General features: G+C 39.3%; 1 long non-coding RNA gene across 1 annotated transcript in view; it reads right to left on the reverse strand.

Moving 5' to 3' along the window:
- LOC132597619 (uncharacterized) overlaps positions 1-13,804 on the reverse strand; it is a 184,187-nt gene extending 170,383 nt beyond the window's left edge. The window contains exons 1-2 of the long non-coding RNA XR_009564651.1: positions 13,692-13,804; positions 10,465-10,593 (exon numbers count right to left, since the gene is read on the reverse strand). This is a non-coding gene — a long non-coding RNA (uncharacterized lncRNA). The remainder of the gene's footprint in view (positions 1-10,464; positions 10,594-13,691) is intronic.
- Between the last annotated feature and the right edge of the window lie 868 nt (positions 13,805-14,672).

Below are 14,672 nucleotides of genomic sequence, written 5' to 3' on the forward strand. Positions count from 1 at the left end.
AATAATGACAGATAGAACCCTAGGACAAATGGTGAAAGCAAAGCTATACAGACAAAGTCTCACACAGAATACACATACACACTCACAAAAAGAGGAAAAGGGGAAAAAATAATAAATCTTACTCTCAAAGTCCACCTCCTCAATTTGGGATGATTTTTTATCTATTCAGGTATTCCACAGATGCAGGTACATCAAGTTGATTATGGAGATTTAATCCGCTGCTCCTGAGGCTGCTGGGAGAGATTTCCCTTTCTCTTCTTTGTTCATACAGCTCCCGGGGCTCAGCTTCGGATTTGGCCCCGCCTCTGCATGTAGGTCTCCAGAGGGCGTCTGTTCTTCACTCAGACAGGATGGGGTTCAAAGGAGCAGCTGACTCGGGGGCTCTGGCTCACTCAGGCCGGGGGGAGGGAGGGGTGCGGATGCGGGGCGAGCCTGCGGCGGCAGAGGCCGGCGGGACATTGCATCAGCCTCAGGCACGCCGTGCGTTCTCCCGGGGAAGGTTTCCCTGGATCATGGGACCCTGGCAGTGGTGGGCTGCACAGGCTCCCGGGAGGGGAGGTGTGGATAGTGACCTGTGCTCGCACACCGGGTTCTTGGTGGCGGCAGTAGCAGGCTTAGCGTCTCAGGCCTGTCTCTTGGGTCCGCGCTCTTAGCCGTGGCTTGCGCCCGTCTCTGGAGCTCCTTTAAGAAGCACTTTTAATCCCCTCTCCTCACGCACCCGGAAACAAAGAGGGAAGAAAAAGTCTCTTGCCTCTTTGGCAGCTCCAGACCTTTTCCCGGACTCCCTCCCGTCTAGCCGTGGTGCACTAACCCCCTGCAGGCTGTGTTCACGCCGCCAACCCCATTCCTCTCCCTGCGCTCCGACCGAAACCCAAGCCTCAGCTCCCAGCCCCGCCCGCCCCGGCGGGGGAGCAGACAAGCCTCTCTGGCTGGTGAGTACCGGTCGGCACTGATCCTCCGTGCGGGAATCTCCCTGCTTTGCCCTCCGCACCCCTGTTGCTATGCTCTCCTCCGCGGCTCCGAAGCTTTCCCCCTCAGCCACCCTCAGTCTCCGCCCATGAAGGGGCTTCCTAGTGTGTGGAAACCTTTCCTCCTTCACAGCTCCCTCCCACTGGTGCAGGTCCCATCCCTATCCTTTTGTCTCTGTTTTTTCTTTTTTCTTTTGCCCTACTCAGGTACGTGGGGGGTTTCTTGCCTTTTGGGAGGTCTGAGGTCTTCTGCCAGCGTTCAGTAGGTGTTCTGTAGGAGTTGTTCCACGTGTAGATGTATTTCTGGTGTATCTGTGGGGAGGAAGGTGATCTCCTCGTCTTACTCTTCCGCCATCTTCCTCCTCTCTCCAGGCTGCATTTCTATACACTAACAATCAATTCTCACTACCCACAGGTGCTTGGCATTTGAGAGAAAAAGCAGCCTCCTATTGAGAGCCACAGGAAAGCCAGGTCTTGCAGGGCAGAGTCAGGCTTCAGGCTTCAGGCCAAAGCCTTGTCACTCACTCCTTCTGTAGCTCCTGGGACTCCCGGTGTCTGCTCTTGCTTCTATCTGCTGAGGACCCTTCAGCCTGCTGGGCCCATCTTTAGGAAAGGACAGCCAGGGCTCTCATCACTCAGGTGATCCACGGACTTCAAGCTGTGAACTCCATCCAAGGTCTTCCAGACTGGCAATGCCGCCAAGCTCCTGGCAGAATCAATTGCAGTCCTTCTCTGCTGGTGTTAAAGGGTCTGCTGCAGTGGCGGGGGCTGGCTTGGCTCACCGTCGGGACAAGGACATTGGCAGCAGAAGTTCAGGGAAGTACTCTTTGGCGTGAGCCCTCCCGGAGTCCGCCATTAGCCCCACCAAAGAGCCCGTCCCCTCTTTTAATTTCTTCATAACACTTACCATTTAGTCATGTTCATGTATATTATGAAATCTCTTTGTGTATTTTCTGTCCACCGTTAAAATGTGAGCTCCAATGCAAGAGGGAGGGGATATGGGGATACATGTATACATACATATACATATATGTATACATATATACGTGTATATATGTATACATATGTGTATATATGTATACATATATACAAAGTGCTGATTCACTTTGTTATACAGCAGAAAGTAACATAACATTGTAAAGCAATTATACTCCAATAAACATGTTGAAAATAAATAAATAAATAAATAAAATGACCAACGGGGGGGGGGGGAAATGTGAGCTCCGTAACGGCAGGGACTGTAAAGTCTTGTCTGCTTCTATATTTCAAGGGCCTAGAACAGTAGCAGGCATATAGTACATGTTAAAAATATATATATTTTGGAGCAAAGGAATGATAAAACTATTCACATATATAAAGCAAGATAAACAGAAAATGTCTCTGAAAAGAGCAATACAGTAAAAAGGCTTTAGCACCCTGGTGTGAACTGCTTTACTCAATCAATTTGGGTGAAACACTGGATTTATTGAACAGGAAAGAATTTTGAAAGGAGAGAGAAAAAACTGACCTTGGTGGATATCTTCTTGGTAATTTTTTTCTACAGCTAACTAGCAAAAGAAGTTGCAAATGTAAAAGATTCTAAAAATACCACTGGTCTCTCATTTTTATGGATGGCTACATCTATTTTTAATTGGATTAACAATATTTTCTACCACCAGTTCTTTCAGTGGAACAGCAGGTGAGTGAGAAGAGAGCCCTATTTTTTAGTTTCTTACATTCAGCAGCTATTTCTCTTCCTAAAATTTCTGCCAGCACTACGTGGTGAAGTTAGACTAGCAATATGGAAGTTACGTTTCAATGCCCATGAGAAAAGCCTTGAGATAACTTCACAAAACAAAACTTTAGTTTTCATTATATCCACCAGGCCTGCAGGTTCACCTGAGATTCCCTAAGATCCTTAGAGACCTTTTAAATGCAGTAAAATGCCTGCCTCAGGTAAAACTGGCATCACTTTAGAACAAAGGTTTTGTAAGTGGTGGTTTATAACGCACGTAGGAATTGAAAAATACATTTTTCCTTGTCTTGAAGATATGTCTTATTAAGATGGTGTACCCCCTCGAAGACAATATTACTTTTTCAAAAGCTCAAGCTTGCAATAACACTATTTCTTTTGAGGAAGGCTGGGGTATTTTTATCTAGAATAGAGTCATGCGATTTGAACAAATATTATTTCAGGAGATTGTAGATTTATAGGTAGAAAGAGCTCGTCAGATTTTCAGTGTAGAGCTGTGCTAAAAGTGGAGTGAAAGCAAATTGTCAGCCCATAGACAGCAACACTCTATGTGAAAGTCTCTTGAAAATGGTACCACATCAACACTAAACCTCCTTATTTTAACACTTCCTTCAGGATTCTCCTCATTGCAGCTATTAGGGACATGTTTATATTCTTCTCAAACAACAGATGTTAATCACATGATAAGTAAAAATTACCAAGTGTGTAGGCAGTTTGTTCAGAATGCCATAGACTCACTCTATTTAGATAAGCATAGCAATTTTTAATAATCTGTGAAGCCAAATTATATATATATATGTATATACACATAATATACAAAAGTATTTATTCATCTGAAGTTTCTATCTTAATGAGGTAAAACTTTGAATACTGAATCAATCAATGTGTGTATTATTTGTATACATTATATTATGCATTTACATGAACAGAACAATACTAAAATATATATAAAGGAGTAAATGTTAATAAGTCCTGGCAATGAAAACAAATAAGACCACTTACTGGATTATATTTATAACGTTCTAATCTTTTAGGACAGACACATTAATGAAATATTCAGGTGCAGCAACCATTATAGATGCATACAGAAGTGTTTTGTTTACATTGTAAACCATCACTATTGTTGCTGAACATTTCTTTCAGATGTACAAGTGATTGGTTTTCTGAATAATCCATGGTGTTTCAAAATCCCAGGTCATTTCACAAGTATTCTACATCCTATACCCAGGCTCTCAGTCCCCTGATGTGCCTGATTTCAATAAATATCTCCGCTCCACTTCAGTGACCCCTTGGACCTTGTCAAGCACTGGAAATACTCCACCTTAGGAATCTTAATTTTGAATTTTTAGTATCAGAGCGTAATTGGAATGCATGTAATTCATCAGGAAACTATGCAGTTAATTTCTCTATTTCATCACTGCTAAATCTTTCAAGAAACTTATGGTTTTATTTTCTTCTCTCTCAAGTGAGGATCCTACTGTAAACACCTGTTTCACCAGCACCTTCCATTCCCTCCTACCTCTCTCCTTCCATTGATCCAGACCTAAAAATCCTAGGAAATGGTCAATCCACTCACTCTCCTTTTGCAACTATACTTGTAGTGCTGTGCATAGCTGGAGGAAAGCACAGAAACTGGGTGATTCACCCTACCGTGACTTTTGGTATCTAAAGCCCCCTGGGTGTCCTGTGCCAGTCCAAGTTGTCCATGACTGGCTCCATTTTCCATTATCCCAAAAGTCATTCTAATCATTCATCTCATTTCTTTAAGTCCCTTGCCTTCCAATCTTACTCTTAGCATGATGCTCCTTAATTTACAGAGAGAATAGATACTATCATATAAATGCTCTCAACTTCCTGCCCCTCGTTTCCTAATAGGTTAACATTTGAATGTGTCTATACATCTTTACCTCTGATATTTTCTACGCAAAGTGAATTGTTTTGTCTATGTGCTGAGACCTCTCTTTTTTCCATGCCATTATTTTACATCTCTTTCTTTCCTTCCCCATTGACGCCATATTCTTCAACCTACAAGATAAATGTATTTATGCTTCTTCCATCACTTAATAACAATGTTGCCTTTATCTTGCTCTGATCCTAAGTACTCATTTATTTCTTCAACAAATATTTACTGAGAACCTATAATGTGTTAGACATTGAACTCTTATTAACCTTTTCTTCAACCATGCTTTCAAAGGCTGGACTATCTTGCATATCTTCTCTTGCATCCAGCCATTTGTACATCGACCCCCTAAAACTACACCTTGACCCCCACCACATCACTGAAACAGCTCTGACAAAGATAATCAATATGTTGAACACATTTCAACTTGTTTGTTACATGCTTTGCTGAGTTTGACAATAGTAACCACTCATTTATCAACATCAAGAACAATCTATTTTCTCTTTCTAATTCTCTCTTCACTCCTTCTCAAGTTCCTTTAAAGTCTCAAGCTCCTATACTTCTTCGATGCCCGATGTTACCCTGATCTTTGTCTTCCATACTTTTTCTCCTCATCATTGGCAAAACTTTTGTACCATATGTGATTAGGATTTCCAAAGCTATGGCTCCATCCAGAAGCTATCTCCTGAGTTCCAGGTGTGTATTTTCACTGTTACAGCATTCAAACTTAAAACCAACACTTAAAACCAACATTGTCCACTTTTTCCCCTATTTTGTTTGATGCCCAAGCCAGAAATTTGGGACTTTCTTTTTCCCTTGAATTTACTCTTTTTCTACAAAGAACAAGTCGACAATTTTTGTGGATTCTACTACCTAAGCTCTACCTTGAATCCTTTCTCTTATCTCTATCCTCACTTCCTTGCTTTAGATTTTCCTCATCATTTGTCTCCTAAGTTACATAAATTGCATCCAAATTGGTCTCTCTACCACCCATTTAGCTCCTCTTAATCCAAATTCTATACTATTACAAGATAAATAGTTTTAAAGTGTAAATCTAAGCATAATACTTCTCTGTTGAGAGACCTTCAGAATGAAATCAAAATTCTTTATCATTCTTTTATTCATTCACTCACTCACTATTTATGAATAGTTATGGACCAGAAAATGAACCAGGCACGATGTACGCAATGACATAAAACTGACCTGGTCCCAGTAGAGTTTACATACTGGACCCTGTAAAACTCTTCATTCTGAGGTTCCCCACAGAAACAAGCTCAGCTTTTATTTTCCAAAACTATATTAAAAACAAAAGAAAACAGAGCTTTTGGTTTTAGAGACAGCTATCTTAATCTACTGTCTTCTTTCAGCAGAAATTAACTTTTAGTTTCTTCCCTAAATCTCTCTGGATTGTTTTTGTTTTGCTTTTTTACCTTGAGCACATATGCAATCAAATGAATAAACAAACCAAAACAGAATATGGGTGTACCTACATCCATGCGGATACACAACAATCCTTAATGTCAGTCTATAGTTGGTGAGTCAAAATAAGATAATATATTGAAAGCATTCTCTTCATTGCCTAAAGTTGGTCTGTCCTTCTTGAGAAAATGGTACAAAATGCTTTATAAATGCTACGTTAGAAAGTAAGTCTGTATGTTCCATTAGAGACAGTCCAAACATGAGATGAATCATTGAACATCATGGGAATAGAAGCAAATAGCAAGGGGAATAAGTTACATTTGCCAAGGGCAGAAGGTGGGATGTTCACAAAAAGATGGAATTATGTGAAGGTGAGGATGATAAGTCACATTCTGTGACATCTTTGTTCTAAAATCTTCTAAGATTTGGAATTTGTTTGAATTCTTCAAAATTGACACCATACTTTTGTATGAGTACTTATATGTATACTTTGAAGCCTAGCATGTAGATCACAAAATGCAAACCCACATATATATTTACCACATGCTTAAAAATTCTTTATCTCTTCATGAGGGTAAAAGACTATCTTGAATAAAACATTAAAATGATAAGTCCTTCAAGGAGCTAATTATTTAAATCCTTTCAAAAACTACAGGACCTGGTTCACCACTGCAAAATCCAATACAGAACAAATAAATATCTAGAGAGCAATCTTTCCAGCCTTAAAAATCTGTGTTTGTATCAACTACTGACATCAGGCACCTTCAACACTTCATTACAGAAAGTATTCATTTCTGTGCATACTGATCTCTGTCAAAGGGTTTTCAGTTCTTCCTTTAGGATAAAATACAAATGATAATGAATCTGATGCAAGTCCCTAAGTTCATTCATTATGAATGGGGGGCGGGGAAACAGCCTTAGAAAGGGGGGCAGGGAAACAGCCTTAGAAAGAAATGCAGACTGTTGTGACTACAGATACTCTTTGTTCATCTTCCCCTGGTGGTATATTCAAGAACAGAGAGCAGACCTTCTCTAGAACTGTCTACATTAAAGGATGAATGCTGTCTTTTATTATAGAAAAAGATTAAGTAGATAGATTAGGTAGATGATGATGATGATGACAAAAATGGATGGATGGATAGACAGATAGATAGATAGATAGATAGATAGTTAGATAGACAGAGAGAAGGAAGGGAGTAAGAGACGGAGGAAAACGATGAAATGAAAACTATCCATATTCCTCCTGTAGAAGCTTATAATGGTATTATCACTTTCTGTAACTTTTATTTACATATTCAAAGCAACTTTATAAGTTTTAATAAGGCTATAAACTTCCTGGCCAGTTTTTCAAGTGTCTTTGGTTTTAAATGGGTCATTAAAAAGTTACTTTTGCTTTAATAAAGTACTCATTTTATTCTTACACGAACTTCCTGGATTTTCAATTAATTATTTATGCATTAAGCTTGACTGAGTTGCTATGCTAATGTGCTTTTATCATTTTGCCAAATATAAACGTGACTGGTTTACAGGAGGATGGGATGCCTCCGACTTTCATATGTCTCCTGTCATTGGATTCTGAATATAAGTACAAGTTCCACTGCTCAGTAAACACCATTAATCTGCAACTTATGCAAATCAGAAAGCTATTATTTTAACTGTTTTAATAAGCAATGAAATCAGGGCTATTGTTAGCCCACTAATCTTGAAGAGATGTATTCGGTAACTGCAAAATATTATTCCACTATTGTGAATGGTACTGTTGTTACTACACTAATAAAATATTACGTGATATATAGAGATTTCTGGATAAAGTAAGGTTACATCTGAGACAATTTTCTTTTTCAACAGCAATGGTAAAGAGTTTATAGTGATAACACCACAAATATTGTGTTTATTTAATACCGTACTGTTTATGGTTTATAAAAAAGATTGTATTTATCTTTTTTCCCTTCCTCATTACTTCTGATTCATTTCATTTTAGCGGTGGACAGGAAAAGAAAAGATGGAAGGAAAAACTTGAGTTAATTTTTCTGGGGAGGATAATAAAAAGAAAGTATTGCATAAAACAAAGACATTGGATCATCAAGAGATTTCAACTGCTGTATTGCGAAAATAACTGAAGATTTCCTGAGCTCCAAAACATCACTATCCTTTTATTAATGAAGAACGTAACAGAAAGTGATATTCCAAAGATGCCCATGTGTGGCCTATAGACCCCTAGAGCTCAAGACACTCAATAAATTATTGCCATTGAAAACAAAATCATTTCTCTTACTTAGAATAACATGGTGAATATTTGGTTTATGCAAGTCCATGAGTACGTGTTTCAACCCTGGTTTTGTGTGAAGTATTGAGTCTGACTGTGCTGGTATTTACTGTTTCTGGCACAGCACCTAGAATACAGGCACTCAATATGGGGTGAATTTACTGAAATATTAGTTCAGATTAAAGTTCAGGTCCTTGGAATTTCATGGGCCCCTTCCAAAGCTCTCACTGAATTGTATACTTGTAATTATATATTTGTGTTTTTGTATTCTTTTCTTAAGGGCCACAAAATTGCATGTGCTTTAGGCCCCACAAACCTGGATCCACTTTTATCTATCTACTATTTTAATTTTTCTACTTTTCTTGAGATATAATTTATATACAGCACTGGATAAATTTAAGGTGTACAGCATAATGACTTCAGTTATGTATACTGTGAGGTGATTACCACAATAATCTTAGTTAACATCCATTACCTCATATAAATAAAAAAAAATCCTTGTGATGAGAACTCTTAGTATCTACTCTCTTAACAACTTTCAAATTTATCATACGGCCGGGTTAACTATAGCTAGCCCATTATACATGACATCCCTAGTACTTATTTATCTTGTAACTGGATGTTGGTACCTTTCGACTGCCTTCATCCCATCAATTCCCCCTCCCACATTCCCCACCTCTGACAACCACAACTCTGATCTTTTTTCATGAGTTTCCTTTTCTTTTTTTTTTATTTATTTTTAGATTCCACCAATAAGTGAGATCATACTGTGTTTGTTTTTCACTGTCTGACTTATTTCACTTAGCATAATGCCCTCTAGTTTCATCCATGTTGCTGCAAATGGCAGAATTTCCTTCATATACATATATATATTACATATATATTCTAATATATAACTTCTTTATTCATTCATCCGTTGATGGATACTTAGGTTGTTCTTATGTCTTGGCTATTGTAAATTATGCTGATATAAACATGAGGTGCAGATACAATTTCAAGTTACTGTTTTTGTTTCCTTCGGATATATTCCCAGAAGTGGAATTGCTGAATCATATACCATAGTTCTATTTTTAATTTTTTGAGGAAACTCCATACTGTTTTCCATAGTGGCTGCACCAATTTAGAGTCTCACCAACAGTGCACAAGGGTTCCTTTTTCTCCACTTTTTCACTGTCATTTTTTATCTCTTGTCTTTTTGAAGCCAGCCAACTCTAATTAGGTGATATCTCATCGTGCTTTTGATTTGCGTTTCGCTAATGATTAGTGATGTTGAGCAGCTTTTTTTTTTTGCGGTACGCGGGCCTCTCGCTGCCGTGGCCTCTCCCGCCGCGGAGCACAGGCTCCGGACGCGCAGGCCCAGCGGCCATGAATCACGGGCCCAGCCGCTCCGCGGCACGCGACATCCCCCCGGAAGGGGGCACGAACCCGTGTCCCCTGCATCGGCAGGCAGACTCTCAACCACTGCGCCACCAGGGAAGCCCTGAGCACTTTTTTATGTACCTGCTGGGCGTTTGTATATCTTCTTTGGCAAAATGGCTCTTGAGGTCGTTTGCCCATCTTTTAATAGTGGATCTACTTTTAGAGTCAATAAATCTTTGGTGTCTAATTAAATGCATGGATGAACAAATGAAGAAACCAGGCAATCATTGCCTGAAGATAATATTTTATCTGTAATCTACCTCACTTACTGATCATCAAGGTACATATGGAATCTATCTTTTTCTCTGAAAATATCTGATATCTAAAATTCTCTAGCTCTAAACAACTTCTACTTATCTATAACCTCCTGGGTCACTGCCCCCATTTTTACTCAATCTGATACACCCCCCCATCCGCTTATCTCTTAGAGAGCTATAGGCTGAAAACCTTTCCTACGTTCCTAGCTTTTTGTTGCCTTTTTAATTCATTTCTTCCCTGAGCAGCCTTGTTCCCACAGTCAGCAATTTCAGAAACATTATGGAGACACTTTTGGCCCCTCTATTAAGTCAGTCTTAGGTGGCTGAGTCTTGCTGAAGTAAACTATTTGAGAATCTGTCTTGAACTTTAATATATCCTTTTATCCATATCTTGTTAACCACCTAGCTAATCCCCTACAATACTTTTCTAAATCTTTTCCAAATGTTTGAGACTCCAGCATCCTCCACTTACCCCTCACCCTCAGCTCGTTTACTCCTCTCACCTTGCAATAGGTACTGTAGCACTTTGAATGGGGAAGGACCCAATATCTGTAGACGAAAAGCTGAAATTCCTGAGTCTATGTCCACTTGATGGGAAAATCTTCAATACAGAAATCTTCAGATGGCACTAACTGTGAAAAAAATAAAACAGAAACCCCATTTTCATCTTACTGGGATTAATTAATACCATCTCCATAAAGAAGAGTCTTTAGTTAAATTAAAAAGAAATGTTAAGGAGACAGGTCACTGAAATGTTACCAGAGATTACTTTTTAAGAAGTTAATAATAAGATTTAAGTGTTCTTCATAGAAGTACATAAATTATTACTAACTCCTCTGGCTTTGAATTTCAGAGTATATTTCATACAGTGTTGTTATTAGGTATACTTATGTATTCATGGCATTTCAATATAAATTTAAATCACCAGTAAGAAGTTCAGTGCTGATGTCAGTAATGAAGACGGTAAAACACAGGCACTAAAATTCTAATGGGAACTTTAATTTTAGAAAAATAATAAAAAAGTTTGTATTTCATTCAAGTAGACAGGAATCTCATTAAAACTGTCATATGCCTCTTAGCTTTTCACAAATTGAAGGTATAAAAAATGTTTTGCTATAAAAAAGCACAGCTGCTAATTAGAAAGGACTTTAATTAACAGACCCACTTAGAAAAAGGTAAACAAACTGCATTTCGCAAATTTGAGAATTTTGTTGCCATATTAAATACTAAATATTTTGTCAATTATAGACCAACTGATGCAAGATATTTCCATATGGATCATTTGAATAACACTAGCTAACATGTATTAAGCTCCTTACTAAGTATCAGATATCATTCTAAGTGCTTTATACGTATTTGCTAATTTGTATCACCAAACTAATCAAGGAAATATTACTTGATCTTCATCTTGTGGATAAGCAAACTGAGGCTCAGAGAGGTTAAGTAACTTGTTCATGGTCACACCAAGTTAGGTTTTGAGCCCCAGACATTTGATTCAAGAGTTAGTTCTCTTAACCACCCCTCTGTAAGCAAGCATGCAGAATTAATTCTGTAATTTTTTTTTTTTTTTTTTTTGCGGTACGCGGGCCTCTCACTGTTGTGGCCTCTCCCGTTGCGGAGCACAGGCTCTGGACGCACAGACTCAGTGGCCATGGCTCACGGGCCTAGCCGCTCCGCGGCATGTGGGATCTTCCCGGACCGGGGCACGAACCTGTGTCCCCTGAATCGGCAGGCGAACTCTCAACCACTGCGCCACCAGGGAAGCCCTAATTCTGTAATTTTTATTGTCATAAATCAAGGATGTTACTGGAGTCCCTTACATTGTATGTAATATAGAAAAGGTATTCATGACTAATTGCCTCATCACAGAAAGCTCAGTAGTTGGATTGATTTTATTGGCAGCAGCAAGACCCAGTGGAAAGCTCAGAGTGTTTGGAATCAAAGAGTTTCAGGTTTCAAAGTGCACCTGTCAGTCTCTAGCTGAGTGACTGTGGGCAAGTTTCTTAGCTTTTCTAAATTTTAATCATCTTACTCGTGAAATATGGAAAATAATGTCTACTTTTCAGGTGTTGCATAATGATAGATGTTAAGACATCTATATTTTATGTAAGACATAAAATAGTGTTTCTGTATATTTATGTGGTACCTCATGACATAAAAACAGATAAAGAATTTTTCACCATCATGGAGGAATGTTTAGAATGATCTGATTTAAAGTAGAGTATGGATTGTATCCTTGAAACTTAGTTTAATGCTTCCAATTCTGAAGTAACAAGGACCCACCTTCCTCTTTCTCAAAGAGGATGAATCCTAGAAAAAATAGTTAAACAGTAATAAAAGTAACAATATTAATACAAGTTCTATAGCACAACAAACAAGCAAACAGCAAACAAAGAAAAAGAAAAGAAAAATGAAATCCCCTCATGCCAGAAGGGAAGGAACCTGGAAAGTCAGGCTTCTTCCTAAAAGATGGGCTCCAAGACTTTGGCTACCTTGCTTGGGGAAGTGACAGGGAATTGTTAAATTTATACACTTGATGGTGGATGGCTATGGAATCAAATACTTCCTACTGACATGAGGAAGGAATCCCAACTATGAAATTAATGTAAACTCTGTCCTGAAACAATGAACCCCTGGGTCCCAGAGCAAAAGCAAGAGTTAAACTCGGCAGGGAAGGTTCTACAATGTGGAGCACACAACACTCCCACAGAGGAGAGTAGGCTCTGCTGAATGTGGGCTCACAAGGAAAATCTATAAAGCAAGTGAGAAATAATCTCACCTGAAGGAAAGACAGCAGACACTAATTAATATTTTCTGAATCTTTATCTAGAAAATACTTTTTAAAAATGCACCATGCAGGGTCGACACCCCTATTCAGCCTTGAAGCAGTTACAGGAGATGAACCATCTCCCCTCTGCCTCCCATATGGTAGTAAAATCTGAGGGGGGAATGAAACAGGAGGGGAGGGGGCAGGGCACAACCTTTAAAAGAATGAGATAGCCGTAGACATGACAAAAACTGATCAGAACCAACTAGGTCCAAGATGGCAGATCAGACTTCCAGTGGACCTTGAGCCTCACTATATGCTCATTGTAATACATTAACATAAGCTAAGTGACACACCCGACAGTTCCAAGGCCAACCATCAAAAATCAAAAAGTAAGGCTTCCCTGGTGGCGCAGTGGTTGAGAGTCCGCCTGCTGATGCAGGGGGACACGGGTTCGTGCCCTGGTCCGGGAAGATCCCACATGCTGCGGAGCGGCTGGGCCCGTGAGCCATGGCCGCTGAGCCTGCGCGTCCAGAGCCTGTGCTCCGCAACGGGAGAGGCCACAACAGTGAGAGGCCCGCGTACTGCAAAAAAAAAAAAAAAAAAAAAAGGAGGTGGTGGCCCAGTTCCTGGAAATCTCCGCTCCTTCCCCAAAATAGTTGGAAAATCGTCCCACTCATTGGCTGAAATTACCCAGCCCGTAAAAACTAACCACCCTGTATTCTGGGGCCTCTCGCCTTCTGAGATGGCCCACACTCTGTCTATGGAGTGTGTTTCTCTCTAAATAAATCCACTTCTTACCTAAAAAAAGAATAAAAGAAAAAAAAGCACCATGATTTTGTATAGTTACATAGTATTCTATTGTATGAATACACCTATATTAGTCAGTTTTCCAAAGAAACAGTGCCAATAGGATATGTACAGGGAGAGAGAGAAGAGATTTATTATAAGGTATTGGCTTACATGATTATAGAGGCTGAGAAGTCCCACTGTCGATCATCCACAAGCTAGAGGCCCAGGAAAGGCCAGTGGTGTAGTTTGAAGGCCAGAGCTGATGGTGTAGATTCCAGTGTGAGTCTGAAGGTCTGAGAACCAGGAACACTGAGGGCAGAAGGAAGATTAATGTCTCAGTTCAAGCAGTCAGGCAGAGAGAGGGCAAAACTTTCATTTCCCCACCTCTTTGTTCTCTTCCAGTTCGCAACAGATTGAATGATGCCCACTCACGTTGGAGAGGGCAATGCACTTTATTCAGCCTACCAACTGAATTGCTAATCTCCTCTGGAAACATCCTTAGAAATACACCCAGAAATAATGTTTAACCAGCTACTTAAGCATCCCTTGATCCACTCAAGCTGACACATAAAAGTAGCTATCACAGTGTCATAAGTGCTTCACTCATCTGAATGTTCTTTGATTCGCAGGACTAATGGTTTCTGTAGAAAGAAATTACGATTTCAGAGATGTAACTAGAATAAGACACACTGTACAGAAGAAATGCGAAGGTTTTTTTTCCTAACACACAATACAGTTAAGTAATAGCATCTACAAAATTTTCCAAATCATTATTCTCAATCGTATAATTTGGGTCCCCCATGTCTCACATTCACAAGAGAGTGTAATTTAATTCCACGTGAAAAAACATATTTGTAAATAACTTATATTTTTAAAACAGATTGTCCATGCCACTATTGACATTTCAGAAAGCTAAAGCATTCTTATCTGTCTTAAATTAACAGTGTAAAATACTGACACTTCAGGAGTTATCAGAATGTTTAACTGAATTGATGATCCAACATGTACCAAAATCTTAAGACGTCTGAATGGGATGGACTTCAGGATCTATTATACTGTGGCATCTGCATTTATTTCTCTCTGTATTGTGTTAACTCTAAATAAAGCAGTGTCTCTAAGCTTCAGTAAAATGAAGTTTGACTTCACTAAAAC

Source organism: Globicephala melas, chromosome 7, assembly GCF_963455315.2.
Source record: "Globicephala melas chromosome 7, mGloMel1.2, whole genome shotgun sequence".
Lineage (NCBI taxonomy): Eukaryota > Metazoa > Chordata > Mammalia > Artiodactyla > Delphinidae > Globicephala > Globicephala melas.